Source organism: Corylus avellana, chromosome ca2, assembly GCF_901000735.1.
Source record: "Corylus avellana chromosome ca2, CavTom2PMs-1.0".
In the NCBI taxonomy this organism is placed as follows: Eukaryota; Viridiplantae; Streptophyta; class Magnoliopsida; order Fagales; family Betulaceae; genus Corylus; species Corylus avellana.
The window spans coordinates 33,208,753-33,224,123 of NC_081542.1; the positions used below are offsets into that span (position 1 = coordinate 33,208,753).

Consider the following 15,371-nt stretch of genomic DNA (forward strand, 5'->3'; position numbering starts at 1 on the left):
TTACGGTCATTAACAAAAAGCTTTTGTTGTTTGTCCACGCATGCGAAACCGTGTGATAGATCGCAAGAAAATCTAAAAGCGATAGACATATTTTTTTAAGGAAAGATTTTCCACCGAACTAGGTTGGAGGAACATTCTTTAACTCAGTCTATGAAAATGATATATGTTTTTTTTTAATAACATGTGAGATGTACATGGGTTTTTAATATTATTTATTCCAACTGTGTCCCTGCTATTAAAAAAACATGTGCATCTCACATGTTTCAATGACACATGTCATTTTTATAAATTGAGTTAGAGAAAGTTCATCCAATCCAATTTGGAAGAAAACTCTGTCTTTTTTTTAATAATAATAATATATAAAAAAATAAAAATAAAAAAGAATAGAAAAAAGCTCTGCAGTGAAGACTTTGATGGATCCGTACAGCATTTATGCCGTTAAAACAACCAACAGTTGTGATGAAATAGAAAAAAAAAAAACAAAAAACAAAAAATCCAACAGTTTAGATTTTAACCAAGAAAATTTTAACTACAAATAAATTACAGCTAATTTTTAACCTGTTTCGTGCCGTCTCTCTTGCAAAACCAATTTCCTTGTGCTGCCAATTCAATCAAGAGAGAGAGAGAAAGAGAATAAAGAGGTGAAGAGGAGAAAGAAGGTAAAGAAATTTCTTGTTTTTTTTTTTTTTTTTATTTGGTTTTCTCTCGTTCGGTTGTGTGATGGGTGTTATTGTGTTGATTTGAGAATGGATTTTGAAGCATGAGAGAATGGGTTTAGAGAGAGAAAGGTTGGAGTTTGGGAGTAGGAGAAGATAGAGGGAGGAGAGAGTGGCTGGCGACTCTGGCCACTGTCTGCACCACCTAGAGCAACGGTGGGTGCATGGGAAGCTCAAGAGAGAGAGATTAGAGAAAGGGGGAGAGAGAGAGGGGTTGTGGTAAGAGAGAGAAGTCTCTAGGAGTGATGGGAACCATTCCTCCGGTAATCTCTCTTCCTCAAAATCTCTCTCCAACCAGCTAGCCTTGGTTACCTCAATTGAATCAAAGGAAAGGCCATCTATCGACAACCTCCAACTAAACTGTTTGGTGTATAACTTTCGAAAAAACCAGACAATGTGCTTGCTTGTCTTCGTGCGGTTGGTAGAAATGCTACTACCAATCAATGACGAGTCAGTGGAGTTCTTCCTTCAGTTGGAGTTGGCCATTGTGTGAAAGAATTAACTACACTTATCACCCTCCCTTAGGTTTCGGCCTCTAACTCACCTCCTCCTTGAGAATAGATCTTTCTAACTCGCTAACAACTTTTGCCTTTGTCAATTTCTTCTCAACGTCTAAGGCCCTTTCCTTTTTCTTTCAAGGACATCAAAAACATGTATCTCTTCGACAAGGATCTTCTTCTTCCTTTCTACACTGCCAAATATCTCCTCATTCCATCTCATTTAATCAATCTTCAAAGCCTTGAGCGTGCTAGCTAAAATGAAGCTCAAAGAGCCTTGGAAATTATAAGAGACCCACCACTTTTTCACCTTATCCACAAAACCTTCCAACTTTAGCAACATGTTTTCAAATTTAAAAGACCTACTCCTCCTTAGAGTGTCGCCACAATAAAGAAAGGTAGGGAAATGATCCAAACAAAGTCTAGAGAGCCTCATCTAGGATGCACCAAGAATTCGGGTTTCCCACACCGGAGAGACAAGGAATCCAAATGTTGATTCCACATTTTGAGTGCTAATGATTGAAGGATGTTTCCCCTTTTCCAATTTTGGATCTCTGATTGATTAGGATTGTCTTGAGTTAAACCACTAGCTTGTCTTTTGATCAAGCCATAAAAAGTAAAGAGCTGAAAATTATTTCAGGAGGAGAGGACAGTGGTGACTACAAGAGGGCAAAATGTCTAAGTCTTGCAAAGGTCTAGCAATGGAACTGGTGAAGTGGCTTAGTGAATCTGATTGTGTTAAGGTCCGTAATCTCTTACTGCATCTATCATGCTTGAGATCTTCCAATGATGATATGAGCTTGTAGTTGTGGAATGCATAGAAATACTTGTATAAATTGTTTGACTTGATCTATAACTTGGTTGCCAAATGCATCGACTAAAGGTTGAGAAGTGATCATATGGAGAATGTGCTGGGATGAAGAGCCCATCAATATCAAGTGAGTGTGTGGGACTTAGGGAAACATATTTCAATTGCAAGAGAGGCCAAACATGTTTTCTTCTCTTCATTCTTCATACTTTGTTTTATTTCTCTTGTATCTCTTTTCACATGCCTACGTTTTCTTTCCCTTGTCTTTTAATTAGTAAATGAAAAGCCAAATGCCAATGAAGTGGCTGCTGATACGGAAAAATGTAATGAAACTGTAGGATATTATCCTAAAGTAAAGGGACCTGACTTGGTTTGACATAATTTGTACAGCATCGGTATCTTTGTTTTCTGGGGTGGAAACACTGTTCATATCTAAGTCACACAATTTATTTTGAAGGGATGTCATTCTGCCTCTCAAACTAAGGATGCAGCGTCATTTCACGAACTTGAATTTCCAAATATTGCAGATTGCAGATCCCCAAGTCATGAATTATTCTTAGTTTGTCTCTTGTCAGTCTTAAATCTTGCATAGATGGAAAATTTTACCCTCTTGATAGTCATCTAGGATCGTGATGCCCAAGTTTAGTTACAGTTTTTTTAGAAATTAGTCATAGGTAGCTCTCAAGATTTAGTTTCAATTCTCTAAAATAGTTGCCTGCAAAGAGAAACAGCACAGTGGCAGCGGATTTGATGTAGATTCCATAAAATGTAGTCACAACTAGAGCCTCATCAAAACCCTCTTCTTCTCTCATGTTTACAGCTGAAAAGATGTGCTTTGAAATTTCTAGAATGGAGCTACCCATTTCTTTCTTTATGGAACCCTTTTCTGCTACTCTTTCTAAATTTTCATATTTGTCCCTGTAATTATAAGTATCTCTAATCACATATTAAGGAAGATAACAGAACAATATTTATAAGTACGCACACGAAAACAGACATACACAGACTTTGGTGACACCTTTGGTCATTTAATTTTGAAACCCCATTGCTCCTGCTTTGCGTGACTTATATATGGATGGGCATTGGGTTATCAGAAAAATCAAGTGATGTCAACACGATGGTAAAAGATGGCAAGTTGTATGGGATGAGATTCGCTATGTGACAAGGTTGAAAAAAAAAAAATTAGTAGTAGTTGAAAATGACTATTTTATGATAATTAGACTTTAGATGGTACATAGTCAAAACTAGATTCTTACAATGAGGTCTATATCAAATGGCACCTTCTTCCCCTTATGAGTGAGGTGCAGAGTGTGATTGGTGGTTGAAGACCCCAGGCAAGAGTGTAACTTACTAACAACGAAAAAGAAAGAAAAAAGTTTTTACATTTGCATAAAATCTTAGTTTTTAATTTTAAAACCCCATTGCTCCTGCTTTGGGTGACTTATATATAGATGTGCATTGGGTTCTCGGGAAAATCAAGTGATGTCAACACGATGGTGAAAGATGGCAAGTTGTATGGGATGAGATTCATTATGTGACAAGGTTGAAAAAAAATTCTAGCTATAGTTGAAAATGACTATTTTATGATAATTAGACTTTAGATGGTACATACTCAAAACTAGATTCTTTACAATGAGGTCTAAATCAGATGGCACCTTTTCCCCCTCAAGAGTGAGGTGGAGAGTGTGGTTGGTGGTTGAAGACCCCAGGCAAGTGTGTAACTTACTAAGAACGAAAAAGAAAGAAAAAAGTTTTTTTGGATTTGCATAAAATTTTAGTTTCCATCTGAAGTATGAAGGTTTTCCTAGAGTTTTAAAGGTTTAGAATGAATCAATGATTTATTAAGAACTATCCCACGTAACTGAGGAAATTAACTTTTCAAAGACTTGTCTCTTTGATTTTCAGTAGAACACTTAGGAAATTAACTTTTCAAAGAACTATCCCACGTAATTGAGGAAATTAACTTTTCAAAGACTTGTCTCTTTGATTTTCAATAGAACACTTCGGAAAATGATAAATTTTCTCCATGTTTTCACTCAATTTTAACTATTTGGCATTGCGGTTGATTTGTTATATGATTGAGGATTTTGAACTCATGTGAAATCACACCAGTTTATAAAAGAGTTAATTGCTATCTTAAACCATTGAGGAAGATTTAATTTTTCTAAAGTTTTATTAGAAGGTGGGTATCTTTGTTTCGTTTTTCAATTTGTTGTAATCCTTCACATTGAGATAAAGAGGTGAAGAAAATCTTCACTGGGCCCCTTCCAAGAGAGGGTTGTTCAACGTTAGATTTTTTTACAATGTACTTGTTCCCCATGATAATACTCATTTCCCTTATAAGAGTATTTGGCAGAATAAGGTCCCCATGAGAGTGACTTTCTTTGCTTGCTCAACCGCCCTAGGGAAGATCCTCACCAAGAATAACCTAAGGAAGGGGCATGTCTTAGTAATTGATTGGTGTTGTATGTGTATGAAGAGTAGGGAGTTTGTGGATCATCTTCTATTGATTGATATGGCCTTATGGAATGCTTTCTTTAGCCGCGTTGGATTAGCTTGGGTTTTGTCAAGACAAGTGATAGACCTTTTCACTTGTTGGAGAGGGATGTGTGGTAGTCTTCAGATTGCAGCAACGTGGAAGATTGTTTTATCTTGCCTAATGTTGTGTCTTTAGAGGAGACGAAATGATAAAGGATTGAAGACTGCGAGAGGAAGGTATTAAAGCTAAAGTATTTCTTCTTCAAATACTATTTACCACTAGACAGCTGATATATGGATCATTTACCTAATTTTCTTCAATATATATATATATATAAGAAGATTTGAACCACGAAGGAGTGTAAACATCCTTAGTGTCAAAACCTTCTCGAGTAGTTAACGATGCCTCTAATCTTGATTACATCCAACAATACATAGATGGATCTGTCAAAATCAATTTTTCTGATTTAGGACTTTCTAGCAGGATCGAACGTCCTCTGTTCGAAAGGCCTCTGTTGGTTAACGAACGAAGGAATTCTTTTGCGGGTTCAACGACCTTAGAAGGATTTCGACGTCGTGATAAAGATGTGGACGAGTCACTTAACGCCTCTCCTCCTCTTTGTCCCGTTGTTAACCCTGATTTGAAACTCAGAGGAATTTCTACCGATTCCCAAGTTTCTTCTGCTTTTTACTCTACTAGAAATCATCCCCTAACGGATGACGAAGGTAGATCTACTTCTCCCTCTGCTTCTGATTTTGATGCTCCTCTTCCCTCTGCTCATCATCAGTGTAATGTCATCACCTCTACCTCCCCAATCAAAGATTTCTTTTCTGTCATTGATTGGCCTGCTTTGTCAAAAGATTTTTTGTCAAAAGAAAATCGTACTCTTCGGCATGCTTTCCGTGCCAAATATTCTTCCAAGGAACAAGATCTCATCAAGGTCAAATGGACTGAGATGATGATTGAGTCCCAAAAACATATTTTGTTTTTTGATTATCTTCAAAAACATTTCCCTGTCGATAAAGTTTTGAATGTTGTCAAAAAGAATTTTGTCAAAGAAGCTAAGACTACTGTCAAGTCTTCTCATCCACCTCTTGAAAATACTTTTCTTGACGTCAACAAAATGATTGTCAAATGTTCCCCTTTTAAAACTCATGATAAGGATCCTATTAATAACGATAGGAGAATTATCGAACAAAACAATTTTTGTGCCCAATCTTTGCATATTTTAGGACAACAATTGGATCGTATCGAAGAGAAGCTTCCCTCTCTCTCTTCTAATTCAAAAGTTTCCTCTACTCCTCAAAAGATTGAAAAACCCCTGATTTCTCTCCCTGATTTGTCAAAACCTTCTAGTTTGAAAATGATTTCTCAAATGAACCTTGAGAAAGTCAACAAATTGCTTTCTGAATTAGCTACTGCTCATGCCAGTTCTTCTGGGCAGAATTTTGTTATCAAAAAAGTTTCTTCTTCTGATTCTGAAACTTCTTCTCAAGAATCCACTGATTCTAACATCAGAATTCTTGAACAAAACTTTGGAAAGATTGAAATGGAGCCAAAACTCCAAAGGATCTATGACGAATCTAAACCCTTCAATCTTACAAAGAATTTTTATTCCAAACCTACTCCTCCTGATTTACAATTCGAGGAAAGGTTTCTCCAATCCCAATTCTCTGTGTCTACTGATAAATTGTATGAATGGAATATTGACGGTTTGTCTGAGCAAGAACTGCTCAATAAGATGAATCATATGTCCATGGTTGCTAATGCCTATCTCACAAATCACAATAAAAGCCAAGCTGATATTGTGGATTTACTTGCTACTGGATTTTCTGGTACTCTAAGAAATTGGTGGGATAATTATCTCACTGAAGATCGAAGAGATCAGATCAGGAAAGCAGTAAAGAGTGATGAAGAAGGATTACCTATTTTCGATGAGAAAATCGGAATGGGTGAACCTGATGGCGTTAACTCTTTGATTTATACAATTATCAAACATTTTGTCGGAACTTCTTCCAATATCACCTCCCGAATTTCTGATTACTTGAACAATCTTCAATGCTCTACTATGTCTGACTATAGATGGTATCAAGATGTTTTTCTTTCTCGTGTCATGGTTAGACCTAATAGTCAAAAACCTTATTGGAAAGAAAAGTTCATTGATGGATTGCCTTCATTATTTGCTCACAAAGTCAAAGTTGAATTGATCAGTACTGACACTGATCTCATCGATTTTGAAAATTTAACTTATGGTGATTTGTTTTCAACTGTCAAAAAACTTGGCATTAAGATGTGCATTGATCAAAAAATGATCAGACAGCAGCTTAAGAACGCCAAGAAAGCTAAGTATGAAATGGGAAATTTCTGTGAACAGTTTGGATTACCTCCTATGGCTCCCTCCAAAAGGCATACGAAGAAATCTAAAGCTCTCATGAAATCACCCTCTCCATATTACAATAGTAACAAGACAAGAAAATTTAATAAACCTAAATTTTCTAAACCACCTCCTAAATGGAGTAAAGAATCTAAATTTGAGAAATATTTTTCAAAAAATAAATGTTTCAATTGCGGAGAAGAAGGACACTATGCTGACAAGTGCCCAAAACCTCCCAAAAAGATTAAAAAAGAAATTAATGCTTTAAACATCAATGACGATGAAAAGCAAAAATCTTCAGAATTTTTCAAAACAATGCTTTTTCAGACTATTCTTCTGATAATGATCCTCTAGAATCCTCTGATTCTGAATATCGATCTGCTTCAGAAATTTCTGAAAGTTGTTTTCAAATTGGTTGCACTGATGCCTGCTGCAATTCAAAAACCTGCTCTGTTTTAACGAAATCAGAAGAACAAGAAGATTTGCTTCTTACCTTGATTTCAAAAATTGAAAACCCTGATTTGAAAGAAAAGTATCTTAAAAAACTTAAGAAACTCATGACAAAAGATGCTGTTGAAAAACCTGTCAGCACTATATCTCTTGAAGATACCTTAAAACGATTTTCGAAACAAAAATCCAAGGTAGTTACTATCTCAGATTTGCAGTATGAGATTAGTAACATCAAGAAAGATATTGTCAACTTGCAAATTGCTTTGCAAAATGTCAATCATGAAACTTAAGATTTACAACAAAAGCTTTTGCTTTTAAATCTTAAACAAATTTTTCCTGGAAGTATTTCTGATAACGAAACTACTTCTGAGCATGATGATGAGGCTAAATCCAGCCATGAATCTTTGTCCAATGATATTAAGATTGTCAGTATGATCAGCAAATTTGTCCGTCCGAGATGGTATTCAAATGTCAGAATTACAATTTCTCCTGATTATTCTTTTGATGTTTTTGCTTTGATTGATTCTGGTTCTGATTTGAATTGCATTCAAGAAGGTTTCATTCCCAGCAAATATTTTGAAAAATCCACACAACGGTTGCACTCAGCCAGTGGAAGCAAATTGCACATTGATTTTGAATTGAAAAATGCATATGTTTGTTTTGGTAATATTCATTTTCATATTCCTACTGTGCTTGTCAAAAATATGGGCGAAAGGGTAATTTTTGGTATGCCTTTTCTTGCTTTACTTTACCCATTTTCTGTTCACGAAATTGGTGTTTCAACTGTTAAATTTGATGTTAATATTCAAATTCCTTTTGCGTCAAAATTTGAAATTGATGTTAATAGGTTGGTTATTAAGTTTAGGCAGTCCTTAGGTCTAGAAACGGATGAGGACCCTATTACCATCAGAGTCTTGTCATGTCTAAACACCCCCCTAACGGTTGTGTTTACCCAGAATTCTTTGTTCATACCTATCCCCAGCTCATGGCGCATATTATTATATCTGCTTTTGCAAAAATAATTTTAACGTTATTTTGCATATATTTTATAAAGGTTTTTACCTTTTTTATCTTAATTATTTTCCTTTTGAATTTTTGCAGTGCCACCATGGCCAGCAAAAAAGATAAAGAGAAAACTGTTTCAAAAGCCCTGACTATAAAGTCAGAATCTTCTCCCCTTACTTCTTCCCTACCAATTTAATATGTTGCCATAACCAATAGATTTGCCCCTTTTGCTCCTTCTTATGATTCCCAAATGACGTACTCAAGTACGCTTGCTTCCTCCTATGATCCCTTTTCTGATAAACCCAGATATCCCTTCATAAGACATGATAAAACGTCTGTCTTTAAATCTGATTACATGATTCTCCCTTACTACCAGAACTTGTTCTTTGTCGAACTCCATCGTTCTGCTTCTTCTAAATCCCCCGGAGATATTGCCGTCTCCTATTTCCCTCCAAATTTTCATTGGATTCCTGAACATCCACAGAAAAATTTGGCGTTCTATTCAGCTGTCTTAAAACAGACTGATTCTGTTTCTTTCAAGTCTATTCCTGATAAGATTAATCCAAATAAGATAATTTATCATAGTGTCTATTTCAAACAGATTATATCTGAAAAGGAATGGGGCAACCATCCCTTTGTCACGAGATCCCTTAACGGATTTTCAATTCCTTGTACCTATTATGACTATGTCGATGCTTGGTTTAAATTCTTACTCTATCAAACCTCTGTCTTTGACCATTCTTGGTTTGTTAATTTTGATAAGAATTTTACCGGTATCTTTCCCCTTTGGTTTGCCAGATGGTGGAACCAATTTGGTTTGATCCCTGATATCCTCCCCCTCCAGTTAGTTGAAGCTTTCCAACTATTTAAGAATAGCTACAAAGTTGATTCTTATGGTGCTAAGTTTCCAACTATTCTTTATTTTGTCAATAAATACAAGATCCCTTGGATTCTGAAATGGAAATATCACCTTTCAGATGATAAGGTTCAACGACAATGGTTTATCAAATGGTGGGATAAATGCTCACTTACTGATGACATTGTCCTCGCTGTCAAAAGCATGTCTCAGGCCCTCAAGGCCCCTGTCTCGCCACTAACGGCAAAACCCCCTCTCCTTGTTACCCCCAGCATATTTTCTTCTCCAAAAGAAGAAAAAGAAACCTCTCCTATTTCTTCCCCTTCCTCTGCTTCCAGTTCTTCCAAGAAGAAATCTTCCTCCAAAAAAGAGAAGATTAAAGCCCTTCTTGCTGCTCTTGATGCTGATTCTGACGAAGAAGACGAAAAGTCAGCAACATCCCAGAAGCCAGTCCAGAGTTCTCTCCTAAATCCCCTCCAGAATCCCTACTATGAGGATACTCAAGAATACTATCCTTACCCAGGGATTGAAGATATGTGAAAAGCCCCATAACGGGTATTTTGATTGGTCCCTAACGACCACAATGATCCCAAGAAAAAGAACTGGAACCATTCCACTAACGGTTTGTTCTCAGTTCACTGTCCCTAACGACAGTAAAGAAAATTGGTGATCTTCTAACGGGTCACTGTTCAGATTGTTTTGAAGTTACCGTGCAAAATCTCTGTTCACTTTTACTGTTCATTGTCCGGACGACACTGCGCAGAATTACTGTTCAGAAGCACTGTTCACTTCACTGTTCATGTTTTGTCTGCCGACACTACAGTGCCGACAACTACTGTTCCAGATTGGCGACTTTCACTGTTCAAGATTGGCATCAAACGTGCCTCTACTGTTCACATGTGACCGTTCTGACGCGGCGCCAGCTTTTACTGTTTTGTAATTAATTGTATTTTGTTTTATGCTTTGTAATCAGCCTATATAACGGGCTCCCCTCCCCCTTTGTAAGGCAGAGTTTTTCAAAGAGCTTTCTCAGAGTTTTCCTCAGAGCTTGAAATCCTCTTGCTATTCCCTATCTTTACTCCCTTACTTCAGTAAGCACTAACGCTTTCTTTTGTAAGCCTATTTTTAATCTGTAACAATTTTAAACTCTTTAACGAGTTTTTTATCCAGATTTGTTTATCTTATCTCCTGTCTTTTATATCTTTGATTATCAACTGTCATACCACCTTCTTGGACGGTTTTACTGCTTTGATTTTAATTATCTTATATGCATGTACATCACTCTCCCCTATCCCCTGCATCTATATGCATACTGCACTTCCATCTATATGCATGGCGTTAACTCAGAGCCCTAAGAGTTGCGATCTCTTTGCTGCTTGATGTACACCCTGTTCTCCTTTGAACCCCCTGAGTATTGTCTTGCTCTTCTCCTCTTTGCTTACCCCCTGTTAACCTTTCTCTGTGTCGAGATCCTAGCTGTTGGTTGGTAGTCCACCACCCCGTTAGTACAGTTTGCCTACCACCTCATTACTACAGTTGTCGAGGTACCTGTAAGTCCCGCTTAAGCCTGGGTTTGGCGTCTAGGGCGTGAAGAAGAGACTGTAGAGAATAGCCAAGGGTATGTGTAGCGTTGTTTCGTGGCCAAGGGTATGTGTGGATAAACCTAGCGTCTAGGAAGGAGATCCTTCGGAAGTTTACCCAGTGTGTGAGTACCTAGGATGAGATCCTTTAAGACTGTGCCCAGTGAGTGATTTTGAGTTTAGTTTGTGTGTCAAAATGTGGAGATCTAATTCTTCTGTCAGCTCTAATTCCAGTTTGCCACCTGACGTGGTTAACTTTGAAAATTTTTCTGTTGAATCTGATAATAATTTATGTTTTGATAAATGGAACATCCCTAAGCTGGACGCTAAGGATGTTTACACTACTTCTTGGCTTAAATCTTCTTTTAAATCTCAATTTTCTGTCAAAACTGTCGAACAAACCTTTGCTATTACCGGCAAAGATCAAACTATAACCCTGTTTAACAAGAGGTTCATTAACGATTCTCTTGCTAAAGGTTATAAGTTTTTGCATGTTGGTTGTGTTTAAGTTGCTGTCAAGTCATTGACTCGACTTGGTATTAATGCTTCTGTCTTGCTTTGCTTGCGTGACGCAAGATTTCTTGATTTTAAGACCAGTATTCTTGGAATGATTCAATCTTCCTTGTTTGTTGGTCCTATCCATTTTGATGTCTTTCCCAACATTTCTCTTGCTTTGTCTGATTTGCATATTTTGAAAGCTCTGACGCTTAATATTTTGTCTTCTGGTTATAACATGGAAGAAGGTAGCAGACCCCTTGCTATAATCTATCGTGTTTATTATAAATTGATGAAGACAAATCTAGATCCACAAGCTGTGATCAAGAATCCAGGTGAATCAACTTTGTTAATTCAAAGTTCTACTCAGAATGCAAAAATCAAAACTCCAAAAATGATTCGCTGGGATGAGATTGACCTCCCCAACGAGTGGCTTTTGGAAGGTGTTACAAAACCTTCTCGAGTAGTTAACGATGCCTCTAATCTTGATTACATCCAACAATACATGGATGGATCTGTTAAAATCAATTTTTCTGATTTAGGACTTTCCAGCAGGATCGAACGTCCTCGTTCGAAGGCCTCTGTTGGTTAATGAACGAAGGAATTCTTTTGCGGGTTCAACGACCTCAGAAGGATTTCGACGTCGTGATAAAGATGTGGACGAGTCACTTAACGCCTCTCCTCCTCTTTGTCCCGTTGTTAACCCTGATTTTAATGAACGAAGGAATTCTTTTGCGGGTTCAACGACCTCAGAAGGATTTCGACGTCGTGATAAAGATGTGGACGAGTCACTTAACGCCTCTCCTCCTCTTTGTCCCGTTGTTAACCCTGATTTGAAACTCAAAGGAATTTCTACCGATTCCCAAGTTTCTTCTGCTTTTTACTCTACTAGAAATCATCCCCTATATATATTTTAAAATTTTCTATTTTGTTCTGATTAAATGTATTTTTAGTGTTCTTCTTGTGTACTTGAGTTGCACTTTTGGCACATTTTTAGTAATATTTCGATTACTTATAAAAAAAAAATATATATGATTTTATCGATAAGACCACCACGGGATAGGATATCCTTAAAAAGGAAACAAAGACCAGCAAATGGGAAGGTGGGAGTACAAATTTTGAGGATGATGCCGACCAATGTACCATGCATGTTTGCTCTTGTTGGAGTATGTTCAAGTGGTGGAGAGAGATTTTGGAGCCTCAAGTACTTGGACAATATTGGGATTAGTTAAGGATCAAGTACTTCAAGGTGTCAACTAAGTTCAAGCCCAAAATCCTCTAATTTAAGGATTTGGATACTTTTATAAAATTGCATTAGCAGCACCTATTGCATTGAGTCATTAAACTGGGGAAGTTTTTGTTTGTGTGTAAGTGAAGTTTCACTGAACAGCCCCAGGCCCCCATGTGTCATTTTTATTTTTCATGTTATATCTTTAAAATGAGTAAACAAACAATTTGCCCTTCATATCAGGAAATGTCATCTTCGTTCATTGCATCAACTAGGTCTTTTGGATCACTCTTATTCATTCTGGGTGTGTTTTGTGTTTGTGCACACTGTAACCACTACTTGTCATTCTAATAAGATGGGAAAAAAGATCTTTGTGAGCATTATCATTATTATGATATCTATGAGCTGGTGTCAAGTGGAGAGAATAAATAAATCTGTAGTCGAATTCTCTTGAACAGTATAAATTATGTTATGGTTGTAGAAATGATGTTCAAGTATATTGTTCATTTCATTAGATAATAACTCTTTTTATTCTAATTATGAAATCAATCATGCACGTTCATTAATGTGCTATATCTTTTTTGTTTTTACCAGGTTGACATGAGAGCTAGGATTCGTGGAAACAAGGGCTACTAAGTGATGCGCATGTTCTTTTCCAGATTGTGAAATCAATTGGATAGCATGCACGTACTTGTAGGTTTGAACACAAAGCCTCCTACACTTAGGCATGCAATGTCAGCAACTATTGGAATTGTAATAATATGGATGTGGAAGGTATCAGATTCGATAGCTACTTAACAGTTACAATTTGTCTTAAATTTTTTACTTTCCCAGTAAGAATTTTTTCTTTTTCTTTTGTTCTTGATGGGGAAGAAAACAGAACCATGGTGAGAAACCCTTGACTGACACATAAATGGAATTAAACGATATTTTCACAATCTAATCCAAATACATGAGGGGTGCCGCTTGTTGGCAACTCTTTGGAAGGTTGCGGCTGGTTTTGCTTTATAAACTTTCATGTCCCTTTTGAGTAGATATCCTAGTTTGTGAATATTGTATAATGGATCCTTTTTTTCTTTATGTATCTTGTTGGATGCTTCTTGGTAATGTGTTTGTGCTTTGAATGAGTAAGGAAAAGCATTTGGGAAATTGATCTAGTGTAAGGAACGAACTTGATGCATTTCAAGTTTGTGCTCTTTCAACTTGATATACAGGATACAACATTTCTTAACTAGATTATGGAGTTGTCTCAAAACCTTAAATTCAAGTTAAATTTGCCCAGTTTTCAAACATCGTAAAATTGGTTTCCCAGTCACTTTTTTCACTCAATATTAGCATATTATATAATGCCCTACATGGAGGGCATGGCTTTTTTATTGTTTCAATAGAAGATCCTAATCTTATAAAAACATTTCAAACTTGGCAATTTAGCACTATAAAAAATTTTCAGACCAACTACAAAATTTGAGCTACATGAACAGTTCAAGTCCAAATCTTGCTGAGCTTCACATTCACTGCTTCACATTCACTGACTTTGACCCCTGACTAACATTGTCTTCTATTTATTTTTGAATAAAGGTCGTGAAAAAAAACGTTGTTTTTAAACGTCGCTAATCATGTTATTGTTGTTGCTATTAATAGACTTTATTTAATTACCAAACAGAAAACACAACCAGCAATTCAATAAACAAAACATAAATACAAAATGGAGTCGATAGATTTTAGTAGGTCAATTATTTGAGTAATGGTAGAAATCATTTTTTCTTATGTTACTCTAAAAATGATGTGACTTTTAAAATCACCATTGGGCTTGTGAATGGATCAATATTGAATTTTGATCAAATCGTGATTTTAAAAGCCACTTCATTCATGGAGTGACACAAGAGTGACTTATAAAATTGCTCCAATTATTTGCATCCTGATCTAGTGCAAATTTTGGAAAAACTTCACAAAATCCCCCTTAACTTTTATGCGTTTTGAAATTACTCCCCCGAAGTTAAAAAAAAACTCTCAATTTAGGGCATCGAACTTTCAATTTTTTGCAATGTCTCCCATCTATTAGGATTTTCCATTAGATATTTTCAAAATTCCCAAAATATCCCATTTTTAATAAATAAAATGACATAAAAACTTGCAAGGAGTTAAGTGTAGGTGTTTTTGTAAATTTCGTTAAATCTTGACCAACACCTAATCTTTGCAATTTTTTATTTTATTTTATTTTTTTTTAAAAAGGGGGGGGGGGTGGATTTTGAGAATTTTGAAAATATTTAACGAAAAATCCAAACAGAAAATTGCAAAAAATTGAAAGTTCGATATCCTAAATTGAGAGTTTTTTTACTTCGGGAGGAGTAGTTTCAAAATGACTGGAAGTTTAGGCGGAGTTTTCTAAAGTTTCTCCAATAATTATGCTAGGCAAATGCATGTTATAGTATCAACTATGAGAGTGTCTTGTTCAAGATGTTTCATATTAGTGTGGCTAATTAAGCAATGACATGTGCTCAATTCGGTCTATTAGACAAGCCCAATCTAATTCTTTCATCCAGATATTATCCATGCAAATAAAATAAAGGTACCCAAAAAAGCTCACCCATAAGTATTTTCTGAATTTTTGTAAAATATAATCTGTTTAAACATTATAGAAACCTCAATTCCAAACAATAAAAAACAGCCCACTCCCTTTAGTGATGAGCATTTGCTTCAGCTTTCTTATGGGAGTTGGCCTTTTGCCTGAAGGTGAAAAAATAAAAATATGTTCAGAATAATAATAATAATAATAATAAAAGTATATGTAAATGCAGTTTGTGATATTGTAAATCCCAACAAGGCATTTAGATATGTCTTATCAAGAAGTGAAAGAATTTTAAAGGGATAAATGCAAAATTA

At 36.0% G+C, this 15,371-nt stretch overlaps 1 long non-coding RNA gene across 2 annotated transcripts; it reads left to right on the forward strand.

Moving 5' to 3' along the window:
* Positions 1 to 574: 574 nt before the first annotated feature.
* LOC132172615 (uncharacterized) lies at positions 575 to 13,539 on the forward strand. 2 transcript variants are annotated; one of them, XR_009439171.1, is made up of 4 exons: positions 575 to 659; positions 1,854 to 1,956; positions 2,097 to 2,151; positions 13,083 to 13,539. It is a non-coding gene; the product is annotated as an uncharacterized LOC132172615 (long non-coding RNA). The 2 variants fall into 2 exon arrangements; XR_009439170.1 differs by lacking the exon at positions 2,097 to 2,151.
* Positions 13,540 to 15,371: the final 1,832 nt, after the last annotated feature.